The sequence below is a fragment of the Saccopteryx leptura genome, chromosome 6, assembly GCF_036850995.1.
Source record: "Saccopteryx leptura isolate mSacLep1 chromosome 6, mSacLep1_pri_phased_curated, whole genome shotgun sequence".
In the NCBI taxonomy this organism is placed as follows: Eukaryota; Metazoa; Chordata; class Mammalia; order Chiroptera; family Emballonuridae; genus Saccopteryx; species Saccopteryx leptura.
In genome coordinates, this window is record NC_089508.1 from 125,010,972 (window position 1) to 125,033,653 (window position 22,682).

The following is a 22,682-nucleotide window of genomic DNA, read 5'->3' on the forward strand; positions in this document are numbered from 1 at the left end:
TTCGTCGGGTGGTTGGGCCGGCATCACGTGGGAGAGGTGGATCCAGTAGGGCTTTTCAGCTACCTTAATAGCTGTGGGTGTGCTCAGGATCACCTGGAACGGTCCATTCTACCGCGGCTCAAGGTTGCCTCAAACGGTCCATTCTACCGCGGCTCAAGGTTGCCTCGTCGGTGGTTGAGAATCCACACCCACTGTCCAGGCTCCAGTGGCTCCGGTAGTCAGGAGCTGTGTTCCGCATTCGATTGGGCTGATCTCTGGAGGGCCTGCACCTCACTTCTGATGTGTTGCAGGGCCTGCAAGGACTTGGGGAAATTATGATTAGAAATCTTAGTTCCCCTCTGGTCAATCGAGGTACAAGGGGCACAGGTTGCCCAAATAAGATTTCATAAAGGGTCTATTTATTGAGATAGGGGTACACCTGATTCTGAAAAGGGTGAAAGGGAGGAGCTCAACCTAGTTTTCGCCGGTCTCCCCTCTTAACTTAATTATAGTTTCCTTCAGAGTCCTGTTCATTCTTTCTACCTGTCCTGAACTTTGGGGCCTATAAATGCAATGCAATTTCTAATTAATACCTAACTTAGTGGCTAATTCTTGAGATATCCTGGATATGAATGCAGGTCCACTGTCTGATCCTAGGGCTAGGGGAATGCTATATCTAGGTATGATTTCCCTTAATAAGACTTTACAGACTGTGGAAGCAGCCTCTCCTCGCGTGGAGAATGCTTCCACCTATCCTGAGAAGGTGTCTACTGATACTAATAGATACTTAGAACCTGACTTCCTAGGGGTCATCTCTGTGAAATCTATTTCCTATAGTTCTCCCGGAGCTTTCCCCCAATACCTCACAAAGGGGGGTAGCTTCTTATTCTGCGCATTTACTCTGGCACAGATGCTGCACCTCGAGACAATGGAGTGGACAATATCCCTGATGTTGGGCCCTACATAATACTTCCTGATAAGTTGTTCTAACTTGTTTTGTCCTAGATGGGCACTAGTATGAATACTTTCTACTATTTCTCTTACTATTCCCTGGGGTAAATAGAGCCGGGAGTCAGGAAGCTCTATCTATCCCTGCTAATTTTTCTTCCCTTTCAACTGTATCCCTTCCTGCTCTTCTTCTGGGGAATATCTAGGATCCAGAGTTAGCGTTGGCTTAGGCAGCAATGGCAGAAGGCTTTCTTGTGGCTCAGTGGCTGCCTCTCTCTGGTGTCCTTTGCAGTGGATGATGGCAACTTTGGTAGGTAGCCAAATGGCGTTTAGGAGGGCAAGAATTTCATTGCAATTTTTAATGTCTTTCCCCCCTGCTGTCAGTAAGCCTCTCTCCTTGTATATGGCTCCATGGTCATGGGCAGTGGCGAATGCATACCGGCTGTCAGTATAGATGTTGGCAACTTTTCCCTCTGCTATCTGTAAGGCTCGGGTTAGTCCTATTAGCTCTGCCCTTTGTGTAGATGTTCCTGCAGGCAGTGCTTTCTGCCACAGGACCTTATTTTCCGTGGTCACTGCTGCCCCTGCATGTCGCTGTCCATCCTTAATAAAACTGCTCCCGTCAGTAAAGAGAGTCAGGTCTGCCTTCCCGTATGCTTGATCCCTTAAGTCCGGGCGGGAGCCAGTCACTGTGTCAAGGATTTGTTTGCAACTGTGGACCAAAGTGGAGTCGCTGGGTTCAGGGCAGCAGTTTTGAGGAACTGAACAGATGGAGGGTTCAGCAGCTGAGCCTGATACTGCATTAGCCGCACATTAGATAGCCACCTGTCAGGAGGTGCTCACAGCACTTGCTCTACATAGTGTTCCTCAATGACTTTGATGTCCTGCCCTAAAGTTAATTTACTAGCCTCCTTGACTGGTATGGAGGTGGCAGCAAGTGCCCTCAGACATGTTGGCCATCCTGAGGCTACAGGATCAAGTCTCTTGGACAGATAGGCGACAGGCCTCTTTTACGGCCCAAGTTCCTGGCTCAGTACCCCTAAAGCTACCCCTCCCTTTTCTGCTATAAATAGCTGAAAGGGTTTGGCCAGATCTGGCAGGGCCAAAGCTGGGGCAGCCGCCAGGGCCTCTTTCAGCGCTTGGAATGCTTGCTTCTTCTTATCTGTCCATGTGAACTGCTCTTCCTTACCCCTGGTCAGTTCGTGCAGGGGTTTAGCTAGTTCTGCAAAGCCTAATATCCACAGTCGGCAGTATCCTACTGCACCCAGGAATTCTCGTACCTGTCTCTTGTTAGTAGGCTCGGGGATCTGCAAGACCGTCTGAATTCGCTGGCTGGACAATGTCCTTTGCCCTCCCTGAAAGTTATACCCCAAATAACTTACAATTTGCGTCACAATCTGGGCCTTCTTGGTGGAGACTCGATACCCTATTCGCCCGAGATCTTGTAGCAGGTCCGAGGTAGCTTCCTCACACTCTCCTTCGTCCTTGGCAGCTATGAGGATGTTATCTACATACTGGAGCAGTACGATTGACGGATGGGAGGAGCGGAAAGCCTGCAGATCTTTGCTGAGGGCTTTATTAAAAATGGTGGGGGAATTCTTAAACCTTTGTGGTAGTCTGGTCCAAGTGAACTGCCCCACCAGTCCATTATCTGGGTCATTCTATTCAAAGGCAAAGATCCCTTGGCTCTGAGGTACCAGGGGAATACAAAAGAAGGCATCCTTCAAATCCAGGACAGAATAATAGGTATGGGTTCGGGGCAATGAGCTCAGTAAGGTATACGGATTGGGCACCGTGGGATGAATAGTCTCTACCTGTGCATTCACCTCCCGCAAGTCCTGGACTGGACGATAGTCTTGGCTCCACGGTTTCTGGACGGGAAGCAGCGGGGTGTTCCAGGCTGATTGGCACCTTCGAAGGATGCCTGCCTCCAGCAGGCGTTGCAAGTGCCGGGCGATTCCCTCTCTAGCTCGGGCTGGGACCAGGTACTGCCTGATCCTAACCGGTCTAGCAGTGCTAAGCAGTTGCACCAGGACAGGTGGTTGGTGAGCAGCCAAACCTGGGGGGTTGGTTTCCGCCCAAACCTCAGGTACCCAGGCATGCAGGGTGTCTGGAACCCCTTCTTTGGCCTCCTTACCTTCTAGGACGGTGGCAAGTAAGTGTTCTTCAGACAGTGGGACAGTTACTTCCATGCTGACCTCTGCCTCTTTGTTCCCCATAGGGCTTTCCTCCCGTCGGAAGGTTATGGTGGCCTGAAATTTCTGTAATGAGTCCCTTTCAAGCAGTGGGTAAGGGCAGTCTGGAATGACTAGGAAAGAGTGGGTGATGGTGCCTCGACCTAAGTCAGTAATTCTTGCGGTGGCCCATGGGTAGGCTTCTGCTTTGCCCATTGCCCCTATTATCTTAGTAGTTGCCTTCTGCATCTGGCCCTGTAGTTTCTTTAGGACTGAGTAGGTGGCTCCCGTGTCGACTAGGAAGTCTATTGGCTTTCCTTTGTTAAGGTGACCATGGGCTCCTGGGAGCTGACGGGAGTGGAGCCCTGGTCCCGTTAGTTTAAGGTTTGGAGCAAGACCTCTGGGGCTTGTTTTGGCCTCTGGCTGTCGGCCCTCAACTTTGGGCACTCTCTCTTCCAGTGTCCTTTCTCCTTGCAATAGGCGCATTGATCCTTGTCTATTCGCTCTCCTTGACCCTTCCTCTGTCCCCCTTTTCCTTTGGGGGGGGGAGGTTTCTGAGCAGCAATCAGGATCTTGGCTACCTCCTTTGCTCTGCCAACCTCCGGATCATCCCTATTAATATATATACTTTCTGGGCTATTTCTAGTAGATTACTCTTATTTTCTCCTTTAAATCCCTCTATCTTCTGAAGCTTTTTCCTAATATCTGAAGCGGCCTGAGTCACAAAGGCTATATTTACTAGTCTCCTGTTCTCTTCTGCCTCAGGATCTATAGGGGTATATACTCTATAAGCCTCTATGAGTCTCTCTGGAAAGGCTGCTGGGGATTCCTCTCTTCCCTGGATGACTTCACTAACCTTACTGAAGTTGGTTGACTTTCTAGCTGCTGCCTTGAGCCCCCTCAACAGAGCCTGGCGATACTGGAGGAGCGTGTCCCTTCCCCCAGTGGTATTAGGGTCCCAGGTAGGAGGTTGAGATGGGAGAACATCTTCTATTTCCCTTCTTCCCTTCCAAGTTTCCCTTTCTTCTCCTAATATCGCCTTAGCAGCTTCTTTTATTATTCTATCCCTTTCTTCAGAAGTGAAGAGGGTTTGTAAAATCTGCTGACAATCGTCCCATGTGGGCTGATGGGTCCTAAAAATGGTCTCAAGGAGAGATATTAGTCCCTGAGGTTCCTCGGAAAATGGGGGATTCTGATGTTTCCAATTGTATAAATCACTAGTGGGAAAAGGCACATAGATGAGGCGAGGAGGTACCCATGGGCCAGCATCTGGTGCTGATGGCGCCTCCTGGAGAGGCAAAATGGCTGTGCCTCCCGGAGGAGGAGGAAGCAAAATGGCTGCGCCTCCCAGAGGAGGAGGCAAAATGGCTGTATCTACCCACACATCCATATACAGGTATTGGTCTGGGTGGGGAGCCCTATAGACTGTGGATCTGACAGCAAATAAAGTTGGAAGGTCAAAAGTGCCCTCTGTGGGCCATCCCACATTAAATGCAGGCCATTCCAGCTGGCTCAAGGTCTGGAGGAAACCTGGACTTGGCTGCAGACCTCCGTACCCCTGAGCCCTCTTCTGGAAATCAGAAAAATTCTTCAACAGGCACTCGAGCAGGGATCCTGGCACAGACTCCTGTTGTCCCATCCTAGATGACTCAGGAATAATGAGAAAGGGTAGGATATAGGCAACACACACTATTAACACAAGGAACACACTTGACTCTCCCACACTCAACTCAGTCATTCGAGCTCAGACAAAACGCAGCGCAGCGCAGTGCAAAACGGATTCCTAATGTGACCGGTCACTCTAAAGTTAACAAATCCAAATATCCAAATTTCAGAGAGCAGCATCCCACTTCTGAAAGCCCTGGGTAGGTTACCGGCAGTGTCCTACCTACTACCTCAGGATTGTGTGCTCCAAGCCCAAAAGCCAAACCAAATGAGGATCCTCCGTGAATACTTAGTCAGCTCGAGCTGTCCTTCCGGTCTCCGACCCAAAACTCCGCCAAGGGAGAATCCCGGGTGAGCCCCCAAAATGTCGCATCCACCAGGTACGAGAACAAACGTCGGAGACTTTCAGGAGTTTAGATGTTACTTTATTGGCCAGTTTAACCTGCGCAGGGGCGAACTCCCAAGATGTCTGGAGACACCGTGCTCACAAGGAGCTGCAAATGGGAGTCGTGCCTGGCGCTTACAGCTAGGTCCTTATATATCCTAAGTGAGCAAGCATTATTCAGAAACAGATGTGGCAGTTTAACTATTGGCTAGGGAGGTCTCACGCAGCATAGCAACAGGGGCTGGCATAGCAACAGGGGCCGGTTTTAGCTTAGTGGCGAATTTCAAACATAAACTTCTGATAAGGGTCTCTGACCTTCTTTGTTCTCAGCCTCACAGGGGCCATATCAGCACTGCCTGTTCCTTCAATAGTTACACTCTTGGCAGCCCCAGCATATCAGTACTCCCTGAATCTAACATGCAGCACACATCATCCAGGAACACACCTGTGTCAGCCCCAAAGGGAGTGAGTACAGGCACCCTCTCGAATCGTTTGGTGAGCACCTACTGGGAATCGGATACTGTGCAGGGGCCCCAACGCCACCCAGAGGAACAAACCACGATTCAGGCCTTCCAAGTGCTCCCAGACTGCAGGGAGAGAGGTGCTTCTGAGAACAGGCTGAGCTGTGCAGGAAGCATGACATTCAAGGGGTGGGGGAAGGGCTGTGTGGGAGGGGGCAGTCCCCTTGATGCCCAGAGCCCGTCACAGTGAAGTTAGACCTGGAGGGACTGGTAGGAATGAGTCCAGCAGACAAGTGAGAAAGGCTGTCCAGACCAGTGGAGCACGAGCAAGACTCAAGGGCAGAAAGACCCCAGCTAGGATGTGTTTGGAAAAGGGCAATCTGGCTGACAGGTGACATCAGGAGGCTAGAGAGGTCAGCCAGGACACGTCCCAAGGCCAGGAGTTGTATTCTCATCAGTAAGCTTTGACGTATATTGAGAAGAAGATGGTTGGCCTGACCTGTGGTGGTGCAGTAGATAAAGCATCAACCTGGAATGCTGAGTTCACTGGTTCAAAGCCCTGGACTTGCCTGATCAAGGCACATATGGGAGTTGATGCTTCCTGCCTCTCCCCCCTTCTCTCTCTCTCCTCTCTAAAATAAATAAATAAAATCTACAGAAAGAAAAGAGAGATAAAGAAGAGGATGCCTGGATGCGTATGTGATGTAAGGTATGAGCACCAGAGGGTTCACAAGGATGACCAGGATCTGATTGAAGGTCGGGGAAAAGGTCTTTACTTTATCAAGCCCTCCCTCTAGTCCTGGGGCACTCCCCTCCTCCTTTCCACTGGGTTCTGTGCTGGCGCCTCCCATCCTACCAGGCGCTCAGGATTTAGGAGTAGCTAAGATGGTCATTTGAGACAGGAACCTGAAGGCCTCACGGGGGCTGGGGGCTGGGGGCTGTGTTTGAGAGAGCCCTGCCACATGCTTGCGCCAACATCACGTGCTCCGCACGTAGGCTCCTCTGAGACCCATGGCACCGTTAATGGAGTTGCTCACATTCTTCAAGATGGCAGATGCCTCAGGCTAACACCAAAAATTGGTGTTTTCGTAATTAAGCTCCCAAGAGGGAGAACGAATCTTCTTTATGAATTCTTTTCTTTAGAGACACTGCACTGTAGATGGGTTCCATCGAAGGCTGCCTTTTCCTGCCAATCCTTCCCAGCCATGTAATTTATTTAGGATCCAGAGGGGAAAAAACAAACATACTATTCTGAATATTCTTCTTCTGAAAGAACCATGTTCTTACATTACCAAGAATGAGAACAGGGCTTAGGCAAGTTCCACTATGGTCCTTTAGCATGTGAGGTTCAAGAACAGCCCCAGATTCTAATCCCCTCTCACCTCTAACAGACCAAATAACTGGGGAGGGCAACTGTGGCACAGACTGTTGGTGCTACTGTTTCTCTTAGGAGTTACTCTTTTTTTTTTTTTAAATAATTTTATTTTTTTTAATGGGATGACATCAATAAATCAGGATACATATATTCAAAGATAACAAGTCCAGGTTATGTTGTCGTTCAATTATGTTCCATACCCATCACCCAAAGTCAGATTGTCCTCTGTCACCTTCTATCTAGTTTTCTTTGTACCCCTCCACCTCCCCCTTTCCCTCTCCCTTTCCCCCCTCCCCCCGTAACCACCACACTCTTATCAATGTCTCTTAGTTTCACTTTTATGTCCCACCTACATATGGAATAATGCAGTTCCTGTTTTTTTCTGATTTACTTATTTCACTTCATATAATGTTATCAAGATCCCACCATTTTGCTGTAAATGATCCGATGTCACCATTTCTTATGGCTGAGTAGTATTCCATAGTGTATATGTGCCACATCTTCTTTATCCAGTCATCTATTGACGGGCTTTTTGGTTGTTTCCATGTCCTGGCCACTGTGAACAATGCTGCAATGAACATGGGGCTGCATGTGTCTTTACGTATCAATGTTTCTGAGTTTTTGGGGTATATACCCAGTAGAGGGATTGCTGGGTCATAAGATAGTTCTATTTTCAGTTTTTTGAGGAACCACCATACTTTCTTCCATAATGGTTGTGCTACTTCACATTCCCACCAACAGTGTATGAGGGTTCCTTTTTCTCCACAGCCTCTCCAACATTTGCTATTACCTGTCTTGTTAATAATAGCTAATCTAACAGGTGTGAGGTGGTATCTCATTGCAGTTTTGATTTGTATTTCTCTAATAACAAAAGAAGATGAGCATCTTTTCATATATCTGTTGGCCATTTGTATTTCTCCTGGGAGAAGTGTCTGTTCATGTCCTCTTCCCGTTTTTTTTATTGGATTGTTTGTTTGTTGTTGAGTTTTATGAGTTCTTGTATATTTTGGATAGTAGGCCCTTATCTGAGCTGTTGTTTGAAAATATCATTTCCCATTTAGTTGGCTGTTTATTTTGTTATCAGTTTCTCTTGCTGAGCAAAAACTTCTTAGTCTGACGTAGTCCCATTCATTAATTTTTGCCTTCACTTCTCTTGCCTTTGGAGTTAAATTCATAAAATGCTCTTTAAAACCCAGGTCCATGAGTTGAGTACCTATGTCTTCTTCTATGTACTTTATTGTTTCAGGTCTTATGTTTAGATCTTTGATCCATTTTGAGTTAATTTTAGTACAGGGGGACAAACTGTAGTCCAGTTTCATTCTTTTGCATGTGGCTTTCCAGTTTTCCCAGCACCATTTATTGAAGAGGCTTTCTTTTCTCCATTGTGTGTTGTTGGCCCCTTTATCAAAAATTATTTGACTATATGTATATGGTTTTATTTCTGGACTTTCTATTCTGTTCCATTGGTCTGAGTGTCTATTTTTCTGCCAATACCATGCTGTTTTGATTGTCATGGCCCTATAATAGGGTTTGAAGTAAGGTATTGTAATGCCCCCAGCTTCATTCTTTTTCTTTAGCATTGCTTTGGCTATTTGGGGTTTTTTATAGTTCCATATAAATCTGATGATTTTTTGCTCCATTTCTTTAAAAAATGTCATTGGAATTTTAATAGGAATTACATTAAATTTGTATATTGCTTTGGGTAATATGGCCATCTTGATTATATTTATTCTTCCTAACCAAGAACAAGGTATATTCTTCCATCTCATTATATGTTTTTCGATTTCCCTTAACAATGGTTTATAGTTTTCATTATATAAATCCTTTACATTCTGTTATGTTTATTCCTAAGTATTTTATTTTTTTGTTGCAATCGTGAAGGGGATTATTCTTTTGAGTTCGTTCTCAATTGTTTCATTGTCGGCATATAGAAAGGCTATTGACTTCTGTATGTTAATTTTGTATCCTGCGACCTTACTGTATTGGCTTATTGTTTCTAGTAGTCTTTTTGTGGATTCTTTGGGGTTTTCGATGTATAGGATCATATCATCTACAAAAAGTGATACCTTTACTTCTTCTTTTCTGATATGGATGCCTTTTATTTCTTTGTCTTGTCTGATTGCTCTGGCTAGAACCTCTAGTACCACATTAAATAAGAGTGGAGAGAGTGGACAACCCTGTCTTGTTCCTGATTTAAGGGGGAAAGCCTTCAGTTTTGTGCCATTTAATATGATGTTAGCTGATGGTTTATCATATATGGCCTTTATCATGTTGAGATATTTTCCTTCTATACCCATTTTGTTGAGAGTCTTAAACATAAAATTGTGTTGTATTTTATCAAAAGCTTTTTCTGCGTCTATTGATAAGATCATGTGGTTTTTGTTCTTTGTTTTTGTTGATATGGTGTATTATGTTAACCGTTTTATGTATGTTGAACCATCCTTGAGATTCTGGGATGAATCCCACTTGATCATGATGTATTATTTTTTCAATATGTTGTTGTATTCGATTTGCTAGTATTTTGTTTAGTATTTTAGCATCTGTATTCATTAGAGATATTGGTCTGTAGTTTTCTTTTTTTGTGCCATCCTTGCCTGGTTTTGGTATGAGGGTTATGTTGACCTCATAAAATGTGTTTGGAAGTATTGCTTCTTCAAGTTTTTGGAAGACTTTCAGTAGAATAGAAACCAAGTCCTTTTTAAATGTTTGATAAAATTTGCTGGTATAGCCGTCAGGGCCTGGACTTTTATTTTTGGGGAGGTTTTTAATGGTTTTTTCTATTTCTTCTCTACTAATAGGTCTGTTTAGGCTTTCTGCTTCTTCTTGACTCAGTCTAGGAAGGTTGTATTGTTCTAGGAATTTATCCATTTCTTCTAGGTTGTTGAATTTAGTGGCATGAAGTTTTTCATAATATTCTACAATAATTCTTTGTATATCTACGGTGTCCGTGGTGATTTCTCCTCTTTCATTTTGGATTTTGTTTATATGAGTTCTTTCTCTTTTTTCCTTGGTGAGACTTGCCAAGGGTTTGTCGATTTTGTTGATCTTTTCAAAGAACCAGCTCCTTGTTCTATTAATTTTTTCTATAGTTTTTCTGTTCTCTATTTCATTTATTTCTGCTCTGATTTTATTATCTCCTTTCTTCAGCTGGTTTTGGATTGTCTTTGTTCTTCTTTTTCTAGTTACTTAAGGTGTGAAGTTAAGTGGTTCACTTGGGCTCTCTCTTGTTTGTTCATATATGGCTGAAGTGATATGAACTTCCTTCTTATCACTGCTTTTGCTGCATCCCATAGATTCTGATTATGTCATATTGTCATTTTCATTTGTCTGTATATATCTTTTGATCTCTGCACTTATTTCTTCTTTGACCAATTCATTTTTTAAAAGTATGTTGTTTAGTTTTCACATTTTTGTGGGATTTTTTCCCTCTTTTTTGTAGTTGAATTCTAGTCTCAAGGCTTTATGATCAGAAAATATGCTTGGTACAACTTCAATTTTTATGAATTTGCTGATGTTGTTTTTGTGGCCCAACATATGGTCAATTCTTGAGAATGATCCATGTACACTGGAGAAAAAAGTATACTGAGTCACTTTGGGATGAAATGTCCTGTAGATGTCTATCATATCCAGGTGCTCTAGTGTTTTGTTTAAGGCCAATATATCTTTGTTGATTCTCTGTTTGGATGACCGATCTAGAACCGTCAGCGGTGTATTGAGGTCTCCAAGTATGATTGTATTTTTGTCAGTTTTTGTTTTAAGGTCTATAAGTAGCTGTGTTATATATTTTGGTGCTCCTTGGTTTGGTGCATATATATTAAGAATTGTTAAGTCTTCTTGCTTCAGTGTCCCCTTAGCCATTATGAAATGGCCATTTTTGTCTCTGAGTACTTTTGCTGTCTTGTAGTCAGCATTATCAGATATGAGTATTGCTACGCCTGCTTTTTTTTTGGATGTTATTTGGGCTTGGAGTATTGTTTTCCAGCCTTTCACTTTGAATTTGTTTTTATCCTTGTTACTTAGATGAGTTTCCTGTAGGCAGCATACAGTTGGATTTTCTTTTTTAATCCATTCTGCTACTCTGTGCCTTTTTATTGGTGAGTTTAATCCGTTTACATTTAGTGTAATTATTGATACTTGTGAGTTCCCTATTGCCATTTTATAGATTGCTTTCTGTTCGTTTTGTGTCTTGTTTGATCCTTCTCTTTCGTTTTTCTATCTTTTGTTTTTATTTGGTTGTATTCCATACATCTTTCCTCTGTTGCTATCTTTTTTAAATCATGTGCTTCTTTGGTGGTTTTTTCAATGGTGGTTACCTTTAAGTAATGAAAAGGGTTCCTACCCTGTTCATTGTAGCGCACTATTTTGTGAGTACCTTTGCACTGCATCGTCCTTTGCTACTGTTAATCTTCATCTTTCCCCCCCCCTTTTTTTTTGTTGTCACAGTTTAAATTTGGTTTTATTGTGTTCTTCTTGGAGCTTTTACTTGTGGCTTTGTTTTTTTTTTTTTTTTTGTTCTTTGTATCTGATTGGAGAACCCCCTTTAGTAATTCTTGGAGTGGGGGTTTTCTGATGATAAATTCCCTCATCTTTTCTGTATCTGTGAATGTTTTTATTTCTCCTTCATATTTGAAGGATAGCTTTGATGGTATAGTATTCGTGGCTGAAAGTTCCTCTCTTTCAGGACTTTAAATATTGGGGTCCACTGTCTTCTAGCTTGTAGAGTTTCTGCTGAGAAATCTGATAATAATCTAATGGGCCTTCCTTTATATGTTGTATTCTTCTTTTGCCTGGCTGCCTTGAGAATTTTTTCTTTGCCATTGGTTTGTGCCAATTTCATTATGATATGCCTTGGAGTAGGTTTGTTGGGGTTAAGAAAACTCGGAGTTCTGTTTGCTTCTTGAATTTGAGGCTTTCGTTCTTTCCACAGGCTTGGGAAGTTCTCATCTATTATTTGTTTGAGTATGTTCTCCATTCCATTTTCTCTCTCTTCTCCCTCTGATATACCTATTATTCTTATGTTATTCTTTTTGATGGAGTCAGATAATTCTTGTAGGGCTATCTCATTTTATTTTAATTTTTGAGTCTCCTTCTTCTTCTCTCTGTGCCTCAAGTTGCTTGTCTTCTATTTCACTAATCCTCTCTTCTGTCTGGCCTGTTCTATTAGCTAAGCTTGTTACCTCATTTTTCAGCTCGTGAACTGAGTTTTTTATCTCTGTTTGATTTGTTTTTATAGTTTCAATTTCCTTGGGAATATATTCTTTGTGTTCATTGAGTTGTTTTCTGAGCTCCCTAAATTTCCTTTCTGTGTTTTCTTGTATATCTCTGAGGATTTTTAGGATTATTATCTTGAATTCTCTGTCATTTAGCTCCAAGGTTTCCAATATATTAAATTTTTTCTCCATAGATTTTTCCTCTTCTAGCTATGTTACCTCTCTTTCTTTTGTATCCATGATATTTGATTTTCTCTTCCTTAATGGCATCTGAGGGTGGTTTTGTTGATAGTATTAATAAGATTTAATAAAGAATAAAACGTTAAAAAAATAAAAATTTAAAAAGTCGTTTTTTTAAAAAAAATTAATAATTAAATAAAGAAAAATAAAATAAAATAAAAATTTAAAAATAGGAAATTATTCCCCTCCCTCTTCTCCTCTCCTCTCCTCTCCCCTCTTTCTTGAGAAAATCTTGTGGTGAACTGTGAATTATATTGTATTAAATAGAACAAACAATGCCTGTAATGGAGGGCTGAATTGGGGAAAATTAATAAAGGGGCAAAAAAAAAAGTGGGGGTATGGACCCACAAAAAGCAAATAAGGAAAAAATTTGTGTCAAGAATAAAATGATTTGCTTTTAGGTGTTGGTTGACTAAGAGTTATGATGAGAGGAATAAGAGGAAAACAGGAAAATGGGGGGACACATTAAAAAATTACTATTGTATTTAGTGGAACAAGAACTAGATAAAATGGAGAGCCAGGGATGGGAGCACTGCTAGTGAGTTAGAAAGGTGAAGTAAAACCCCCCCAAAATGCCACAAACATAAGTTTGAGTCCCAGATAATTTTATTCATTATTGAGGTTTGAATGAGAGGAGACGTAAAGGAGAAAGGAATAAACTAATATAGAGGGAGAAAAGAAAGAGAGAGAGAGGAAAAAAAAAGAGGGAACTTTCACTAAAAGAAGAAAAAAGAAAAAAGAGGAGAGAGAGAGAGTTAAGGGTTTTGGAGTGCAACCCTCATAGAGAGAAAGGAAGAGGAAAGAAAAGATAATGGGAGATGTAACACTTATGGGTAGTGTAGTTCAAGGAGAGGGGAGAGTAAGACTGGCAGAGTTAATCGACCAAATTGGAGGAGGAACAAAAAAAAAATCAAGAATGAAGATAAGAGAAACAAACGAACAAATATAATAAAATGGGATAGGTTATAAAGTCTGTGGATTATTCTTGATTTTGAGAGGTTATCTTCTTGCTTTTTCTTTTCTTTCCCTCTTCCTGGTTGGTGACTCTGTACCCCGAGTTCTGCCCCTTTGGCACAATCAGGTAGAGGTTTGCAGTTGATAAGTCTCTATGGCGATGTCATGTATTGTGCTTCAGTCTCGTTGGCAGTCGAGGCTCATTAGCATTTATAGGCTCTGCCAGTGAGAGAGTCCGTGTTCCTGGAGCCTCTCTCCTAGTCTTTCCTTCCTCAGTTAGTAGCCTGATAATCCAGCTATGGGGTTGCTGCTGCCTCTGCCTGGATAGTAAGAGGCTCAAAGAGCTGGCAACTCCCAACTCTATTCCCACTCAGCACAGGGCTCTGGGTAAGGCTCAGTCAGTCAGAGCTGCTAGCATAATCAGGCGGGGCTTCTGCCCACTCAAAGACCTCTGGCTCTGCCACTCTGTCCAGTAACAGGGGCGGGCGCCCACTCCTGGGGCACTTGGAGGAAACTCTCGCTCACAATATGCGCGTGCAGACCAGGATATCAGTTCGGAAGTCTCACCCTCTGAGTGAAACCCCCACCCGCACGGAAAAGTTCCAGCATTGGAATTGGCTCTCGCTCCCTCCCCCCACGCGGCTTTTTCAGGGTGCTGGGGCGGTCCGGAGATTCCGCTTTCGGCCCACACAAAGGCCTCTGACTCTGCCTCTCTGTGGGATAACACAGGTGCCCACTCCCGGGGCTTTGGAAGGAATCTCTTGCCCACTATCTGCACGCGCCGACCAGGGGATCGGGAAAAATGGCTGCCCCACTTGTCTTTCTTTATCTGGTTTTGGTGCGAGTGTTAGCTTGAATTGCCTGGGTCGCCACAGGCACAGTTTTTCCTCGGCTTGGATCTCCGTGCCACAGCCTGGTTCGGCTGTTTGTGCCATGGCCTGGATCTATTCACCCCCTTTGCCCGCCTTAGTTTCTATATTCTCAGTTCCCAGTGAAAGCAGCCCTGTTTAGGTTAGTGAGGAAGGCGGAGCATTTCTTACTCCCTATTTCCTTCGGGGTTTGGTTATATATTTAGCCAATTTTTCACTCAACCATACCTTCGGGTGTATTGCGAAACATCTGGAGGCTCCAAGGATAGGTTTTTCTGTTTCTGGTTGAAAATCTTGTTGAGTTTTGGGGGAGATTTATCGGTATCGACATCATCTCTGGAGTTACTCTTGAAGACTGACGAAGGTGTCCCCCTCCCCCCCCCCGTGTTAGGAGCAACCTAACTGGAGTTCCACCCTCTTTGTGACAACTTCTGCAACTACTCAGACTTGCTCTGCTCTGACATTTTTATTTTCTCTGATCCCCATTTGCACTGACTGTCAGAATTTATAGTTGGGACCCCTTGCAAACCCAGAGGCGGATTTAATGGCGGGCACATCAGGTGTGTGCCCTGGGCCCCAACTTCTGAAGAGCTCTGCAAAACCCCAACTTTACACTTTTTTCTAATGACACCAAGTTTGGTTTCATATGTGCAATTTTAATGTTAATAGTACATAATATTTTTTATTTATTTAAAAATATAGTTAATATGTATTTTTATTTTCCCTGTCTCTCTCTTTTTTTAAGGGGCCCAATATCATCTGCACCCGGGGCCTCAACTGACCTTAATCTACCTCTGTGCCAACCTCAGTAAAACCCTCAGTGACACTGGTGTAAGGTATTTTTCCCCACCAAGAAGGAAGGACAGAGCCGGAGCCACAAAGTGTGGAATAACAAAAGGCTTTATTTAGTACAGAGCGCATCCTGCCTGGCGAGGTTCCCTGTCCCCAAGGAAAGATGGAGGCCAGGGAAGTCGCAAGTGGTGACCCGTGTGGGAGATATTTAAAGGGTCCCTAGGGTGGTCGAGGTAATATGACATGGTGAAATCTCACTGGCTGGCAGATGGTCGCTGTTTTCCAAAGGGTTCCTGGGAAGTTTCTTTTGGTGCGCTTGGTTGTGGGCAGTCCTAGCCAAAGTTCCCGGGTCTGAGCTTTCCCCATTATCCACTGACCTTACAATTGGGTTACAAGTATGTCATGTGGCTTAGTTTTGTTTCCCAAACTAAATTGTAAACCCTTGTGATTAAGGAGCCGTGTTTTCTCTTTCTTTGAATTCAGCCTCTGTCTCTGGCACAGTGCAACACTGGTTATACATTATGTACAAGATAAATGTTGATTGATTTGCTGTGGCTTTGCCATCCAAATGGAAACATGGATGGTTGTCCCTCAAGTCCTCTGGGCTAACGTTACCATATTTTGTGATTATATTCGTCTCTGCTGTCACGTACTCGCAGGGAGCAGACGGAGCCCTGCTACACCAGGCCCTTCCATAATGCTTCAGACTGTTTGCTCTTCGCTTCTAAATTTGACGCTCAAACTTATGCAAACTGTTTGCTGTTCTCACCAGACCTTGGTCACCTCAAGGAGGGAAAGGGTCTGAAACCAGGGACCCTGTCCAAACCAGAAGGCAGGGTGATTGCACTCCCTCTGTTTAGTGGCATGCGTTCCCCTGGCAAGGTCTCACTCCCTTTTCTTCATAGAAAATGATGAGGAGCATTTTTTAAAAAATAAGAACGCTTATATTCTACCACTGAGCAGCTTGGGTGGACGCTGGCAGGGGGCCTGGAGGAATGTGTGCACATTCAAGGGCAAAGTTGCCTCCTTGCGTTGTGTGAAGAGGCTCCCTTTGTGCCTGCAGACAGGGCCGCATAAAGCCCCAGTGTCTCCCCCACAATGCACCGCAGTGGCAGTGTGGGCGGCTCCCTTTCAGTGTGGAGCACAGACAGATCTGCCTGCTGAGAGCCACTCTGGCTCTGCTCCCCACCCCCCAGAGCTCTCACCGCTCAACTTCTACAGTGTCCCAGCGCAACTAGTGTCATCTTTCTGTTATAACTCCATCTGGTGAAGGCCTATTTAATTTTCCTTCCAAAGTGACTGATTTGAGCAATAAAAAAAAAGAAACTTTTTTGAAGGCTAAAAAAACAATTAAGATTTTATAGCAATGTGGTTATGGGAAAATACCACTAATTAGCTACAGTCAATACTGTGGATTTGACAGTAATCTGTGCAAGACTGCTACTGTCTGATTGTCAGAGTGTTTCCTCTCCCCAGAGTGCCTGTCGCTGAGTATTCCAGTGATCAAATTAACAGTTCACTAGCTAAGGTACCACCTTCTCCAGGAAGCCTTCTCTGGTTTTCTACATATTCTCCTTCTGAACTCCCACAGGGCTTTACTTGCTCTTCCCTGGGAACCCTTGCATTCTTTGTCCTGTTTTACTGCATGCATAAGTGACTTCTACTCTCTATAAGGTACTTGAGGGAGGAGTCTATGTCTTCCTAATCACGATAATTTCCAAATACCAAGTATATGCTTTACTTGTACAAGACACTCTGAATATTTGGGGTGTGGGTATAAAAGAGGAATGATTGGGAGTATTTGAACAAATCATACTCAATCATTTTGTTCTTATAGTTGTCATTTCCACATTTATTGAGATAAAATTGATATATAACATTGTATTAGTTTTAGCTATAAAACATTTGTATACATCTATCCAGATATATAGCTATATATACACAAACAAACACCACAATAAGTTTAGTTAGCATCCATCACCTTACATAGTTACATTTTTTTCTTGTGATGAGAACTATTTTAAAAATAGATTTTGAACTGTTGATTGTGTGGTGCTCCCATCACTCAGAGTCAAGTCATTTTTCTCATCACTGTATATTTGTCCCCTTTGTGATGAAAGCTTTTAAGGTCCGCACTCTTAGCAACTTTCAGATATATGTATAGTATTGTTAGCTTCTGTCATGCTGTGCGTTACATCCCCAGGACTTTTTATCTTACAACTGGGAGTTTGTAGCCATTCTCAATCATTTTTAATGACCTCCACTACTGGTTCATGACCATATTGCTTGATAATGATGGTGATGGCAACTACAATGGTGACAATGGCCTTTATTAGCTAAACACCTGCTACCTTCCAGACACTGTGATGAGCATTTCACATATTATTATGCCCATCCTGATAGCAAAGAAACTTTTTTAGAGAAAGTAAATAACTTGCCTAACAACCCACACATTATCAAACATTCTGTGTCAATATTATTATACAGTGGTACCTTGAGATATGAGCAGACCAACATATGAATTTTTTAAGATATGAGCTGCGACTTGGTCCATATTTTTGTTCGAGATCCAAGCAAAATTCCGAGATACGAGTCGTGATTCGGGAAGCTGCCACTAGTTGGTGCATTGGCACATGGGTCCAATATCGGCAGCACAACACAAGCATCTCGTTCTTTCTCACGTGTTACCCACAGAATCAAGTCAAATCTCATGCACTGTACTCGTTCTTGCATCATTTTTGCACTTTTACTAACTTTTTTTGTGTGCTATCATGGGGCTGAAGAAAGTGAGTGTAAAGGACAGTGCTGAGAAGAAGAGAATGATGTCGATAAAAGTAAAGGAAGAAATAATAGAAAAACATGAGCATGGTGTATGAGTGATTGAACTGGCAAGGCTGTACGACTGCAATACATCTACAATTTGTACCATCCTTAAATAAAAGGATGCCATCAAAAGCTCAAATCCAGTGAAAGGAACTACAATTCTGTCCCAATTAAGGACAAATATCCATGAAGAAATGGAGAAGCTTCTGCTGGTGTGGGTGAAAGAGAAAGAGCTGGCAGGAGATAAAGTGACAGAGACTGTAATGTGAGAAAAGGCACTCATTATTTTTTTATTTTTTTTATTTTTTGTACTTTTCTGAAGCTGGAAACGGGGAGAGACAGTCAGACAGACTCCCGCATGCGCCCGACCGGGATCCACCCGGCACGCCCACCAGGGGCGAAGCTCTGGCCACCAGGGGGTGATGCTCTGCCCCTCCGGGGCGTCGCTCTGCCGTGACCAGAGCCACTCTAGTGCCTGGGGCAGAGGCCAAGGAGCCATCCCCAGCGCCCAGGCCATCTTTGCTCCAGTGGAGCCTTGGCTGCGGGAGGGGAAGAGAGAGACAGAGAGGAAGGAGGGGGTGGGGGTGGAGAAGCAAATGGGCGCTTCTCCTGTGTGCCCTGGCCAGGAATCGAACCCGGGTCCCCCGCACGCGAGGCCGACGCTCTACCACTGAGCCAACCGGCCAGGGCCGGCACGCATTATTTATGGCGACTTGAAGAAGAAAGAACCATAAACCTCAAAAGAGGTAGCAGAAGATACATTTAAGGCAAGTCACAGCTGGTTTGAAAATAACAAGAAGAGATCTGGCATCCACTCAGTGGTGAGGCATGGTGAAGCTGCGAGTGCTGACGTCAAGGCAGCTGAGGAGTACATCACATGTTTTACTGCAGTTATTGCAAAGGAAGGCTACATCCCCCAACAAGTATTCAACTGTGACCAAACAGGATTGTTTTGGAAAAAAAATGCCCTGGAGGACTTTTATCACCGCAGAGGAGAAGAAGCTGCCAGGCCATAAACCCATGGAGGACCGTCTGACCCTTGCATTGTGTGCAAATGCTAGCAGTGACTGTAAAGTAAAGCCACTGCTAGTGTATCATTCTGAAAATCCTCGAGCCTTTAAGACTCACAAGATTCTTAAAGAAAAACTGCAGGTTATGTGGCATGCCAATGCTAGGGCATGGGTTATGCGGCAGTTTTTTATTGAATGGGTAAATCTCGTCTTTGGTCCTCCAGTGAAGAAATATCTTCAAGAGAATAAACTCCCAATGAAAGCATTACTAATCCTTGAAAATGCTCCAGCCCACCCACCTGGTCTTGCAGATGATATTCTCGGTGAGTTCAAATTCGTGAAAGTCCTCTACCTCCCACCCAACACGACTTCAATCTTGCAACCTATGGATCAGCAGGTCATTTCCAACTTTAAAAAGCTTTACACAAAGCCTTGTTCTGCCGCTGCTTTGAAGTGACTGAGAATACAATTCCAACCCTTCAAGAGTTTTGGAAAGATCACTACAACATCGTGATATATTTACGCATTATTGACTTGACATGGCAAGAGGTTATAAGAAGAACCTTGAATTCGGCATGGAAAAAGTTATGGCCTGATGTTGTTGCAGACAGGGACTTCAAAGGATTCGAACTAGAGACCGAGGTTGAGGTAGAAGCATTAGAGGATATTGTGTCCCTCGGAAAGTTGATGGGTCTGGAGGTAGATGAGGGTGATGTAAATGAGCTTGTTGAGGAACATGAGGAGGAACTTTCAACTGAGGAGCTGAAGGAGCTACAGATGATGCAACATATGGAGCTTCTGCAAGAGATTAGTAGTGAGAAGGAGGTAGGGTTGGAGGAAATAATTTCTATAAGTGAAATTAAAGACATGCTGGCAATGTGGGAGAAGCTTTCAAGTTTCATGGAAAAGAAACACCCAGAAAAAGTTTCAACTGGTCGTGCTTCAGCACTTTTTAATGACACTTGTTTGTCACACTTCCGTAACATTTTAAAAGGTAGGCAAAAGCCTCTTTGGATAGATTTTTATTCAAAAGTCCTGCAAGTCAAAGTGCCGAAAGTGCAGCCAAAAAGGCAAAAACAGGTGATGATTAAATGAAAAATACATAATGTTAAGTTTAAAGTTAAGAAAGTGCATTTTTTTTACAATTAAGTTTTCGTGCTTTCATTTTAAGTAAAGAAAGTGCAGTTTTAGTTTTGTTTAAAGTAAAGAAAATGCAGTTTTAGTTTACATTTAATGTTAAGAAAGTGCAGTTTTAGTTTACGTGTCCACAATGCCTGCATCCCTTCCTCCCTCCTCCTCCTCCTCCGCCATTCACCTCCGTTAGCCGCACTCATCTGTCTCCAAGGTAAGAACACAGTACTAAATAACACTTTTTTCTTTTATTTCATATATTTTGTTATGCATTGGTAAAGTATACATGTGTGTTTCTTAATTAAAAACATGGTTTTTTTCATAATTTAGGATGGTCTGGGGATGTTTCACAGGGCTGGAATGGACTAAATCTATTTCAGTTATTTTTAAATGGGAAAAATTTGTTTGATATATGAGTTGATTGACTTACGAGCTTGGTTACAGAACGAATTAAACTCATATCTCAAGGTATCACTGTAAGTAATATCTAGCATTCCATCCGTGAAAGCACAATAATTTATTAACTCATTCGCCTAGCACTACACACTTGGGTTGTCTTCAGTTTCATGTAAACATAAATAAAGCCATGATGAGCAGCCTTGTTAAATAAACCTCTGTTTTGGATTATGCCTTTAGGATTAATTCCCATAATTAGAATGACTGGGTCAAAGGGTCTCAGCATTTTAAGCCTCCTGATCCCTGTTGCCAAATGTCTTTCCAACAAATACTTCCAAACCATGTTTCAATTGGCAGCTTCCACCATAGACTCTCCAAAAATGAATGTTGTAACTTAAAATTCAAAGACTGTACTTTCAGGGATCATTTCTATGGTTCATAATTTAAAATTCAAACTCACCTAATCTTTAGAATATTCTCACGCAGTGAGTACACTCTTCAATTTACAGATGAGGAAACAGACTGACAGGCTTTTTCCTTGAGCTCCAAGTCACACAGCCAGTAACACACGCAGGCAGAACTGACGCCGGGGTTTGTCCAACTCAAGAGCCGTATCTCTGTCTCTCTCTCCCTGGGCAGGGAGGGGACTCCACTGGAGAGTGACATGATGTGCAAGGTTCTCCTGGACTGCTCTCCTCAGTGCTGGCTTGCATGTCGGTGATGAAGATTAACTACCAACTGACATGAGAGAACCCTTTCTTCAACACGCTGCTTCTTGTTCTTTGGGGCAGTTATGAGCTGAAGGTTGATTAGGTGGAGTGGGGAGCAGGGAGAAGAACAGAAAATGTAACGTAACTTATTAATGATGTCCATAAGTAATATACATGACTTCATTCACACCAGTTAACAAGTAGGACTGACTGGCAGCAGGCATTTCGAAACAATGTTGCATAGTTCATAATTGTAGAAGGTCACTTTGCTAGGATAAAGTTGAGCTGCTCTCAGCTCTGGGAAGTGTCCGATTCCCTCCTGGCATATGGATTCTGCTGTCTCAGGCCACAGGGTCCCAGGTAGTGACATCCAGGGCCTGGGTCACCGCAGGTTTTAATGTAGGCTGTGGGCCAGATTAGCCACATGGATTTGATTTGCTCTCTTGAAAGACCCAAATTGGCCCAATAATCTCACTCGGTCACACATGGGAAATGTAAGAAAAATAGCAGTCAGAACTACCATTTATTGAGTGCTTACTGTATGCCAGGAACGTAGAGAAAATGAACTCCGCCTGGCACATTTGGGGCCCAGTCAGCAATCCAAATTAAAGACAGTCCCTCTGGCATGGAGCCCAAGGATGTCGTCAGCAATGGAGATGTGAAAAGTGTTTGCAAAGGGATTGAAATAATCTGTTCCCAAGCATGTGGAACCATGTGCATTCCTTCCCTGACTTGAGCACACTGGTGCTAACTGGGAGCCCCCACCCGACTGTGGAGTAGCTGACGACAACAGCTCGTGCGTCTGTCTCAGGAAAACTATGTGTGGGGTGTGTTTCCTCCACCACAGGGCCTTCCTACCCGCGCTCTGCCATCCCTCACTTCCCCCTTGGTTTGCTATCCATTGCTCCTGTCAGTGAGAGAGAATGTCACAGTTCCTAAGTATGTGTGAATTCTAGAGCCCCCCTCACTCACCAGAGAATGGCCTTTGAGAAACAAACAATCCATCCTGCACCAGGAGGAAACGTAGGGGGGTTGCACTTCCACTTCGTAGGGACATATGTGCAGGGCACTTGGGTCCAGTGATTCACTAACACTCTCTGTACTCACAAGTAGACTCAGAAGATTTGTACACCCTTCTCTCCACAGACCCAGAAGATGCTGTGGGTTCTGCCCCATTGCGCCGCAAACAAGCATGCCATAGTAGAGAGTCGTCGTCTTTCTGCTGGTGGAAGGTCATGCCTTCCACGTGCAGTAAACGCATTTGTGAGGTGCAGTGAAGCACGCAGGAGAAACAGGTCTGCCTGTATCTCCTTGGGTGTACTCACACAGTGATAGACTCTCCTTCCCCGTACAATGCCATCTTTATGCCTGTGTGCCCACAGAAGAGAAAGCAACTTGTACAGTCCCTCCCTGAATATAAATTGGCGGCAAACAGCGAGCATAAAGCAGACAGGACAGTCGTGTCATGGGCGTGGGAGTCCAGAGAGACGCCCCAGGTGAGCTGGTGTAGGTGTGCATACATACTTCTGTACATGTGCATTTGTCTGTGTGCCAGTGGGG

General features: G+C 43.7%; 1 protein-coding gene and 1 non-coding gene across 4 annotated transcripts in view; one reads left to right on the plus strand and one right to left on the minus strand.

Annotated features, from left to right (window-relative positions):
• Nucleotides 1-22,682, plus strand: part of THSD4 (thrombospondin type 1 domain containing 4) — a 715,204-nt gene that overhangs the window by 533,406 nt on the left and 159,116 nt on the right. The window lies entirely within an intron of this gene.
• On the minus strand, nucleotides 18,490-18,565 carry TRNAA-CGC (transfer RNA alanine (anticodon CGC)). Its single transcript has one exon. It is a non-coding gene; the product is annotated as a tRNA-Ala (tRNA).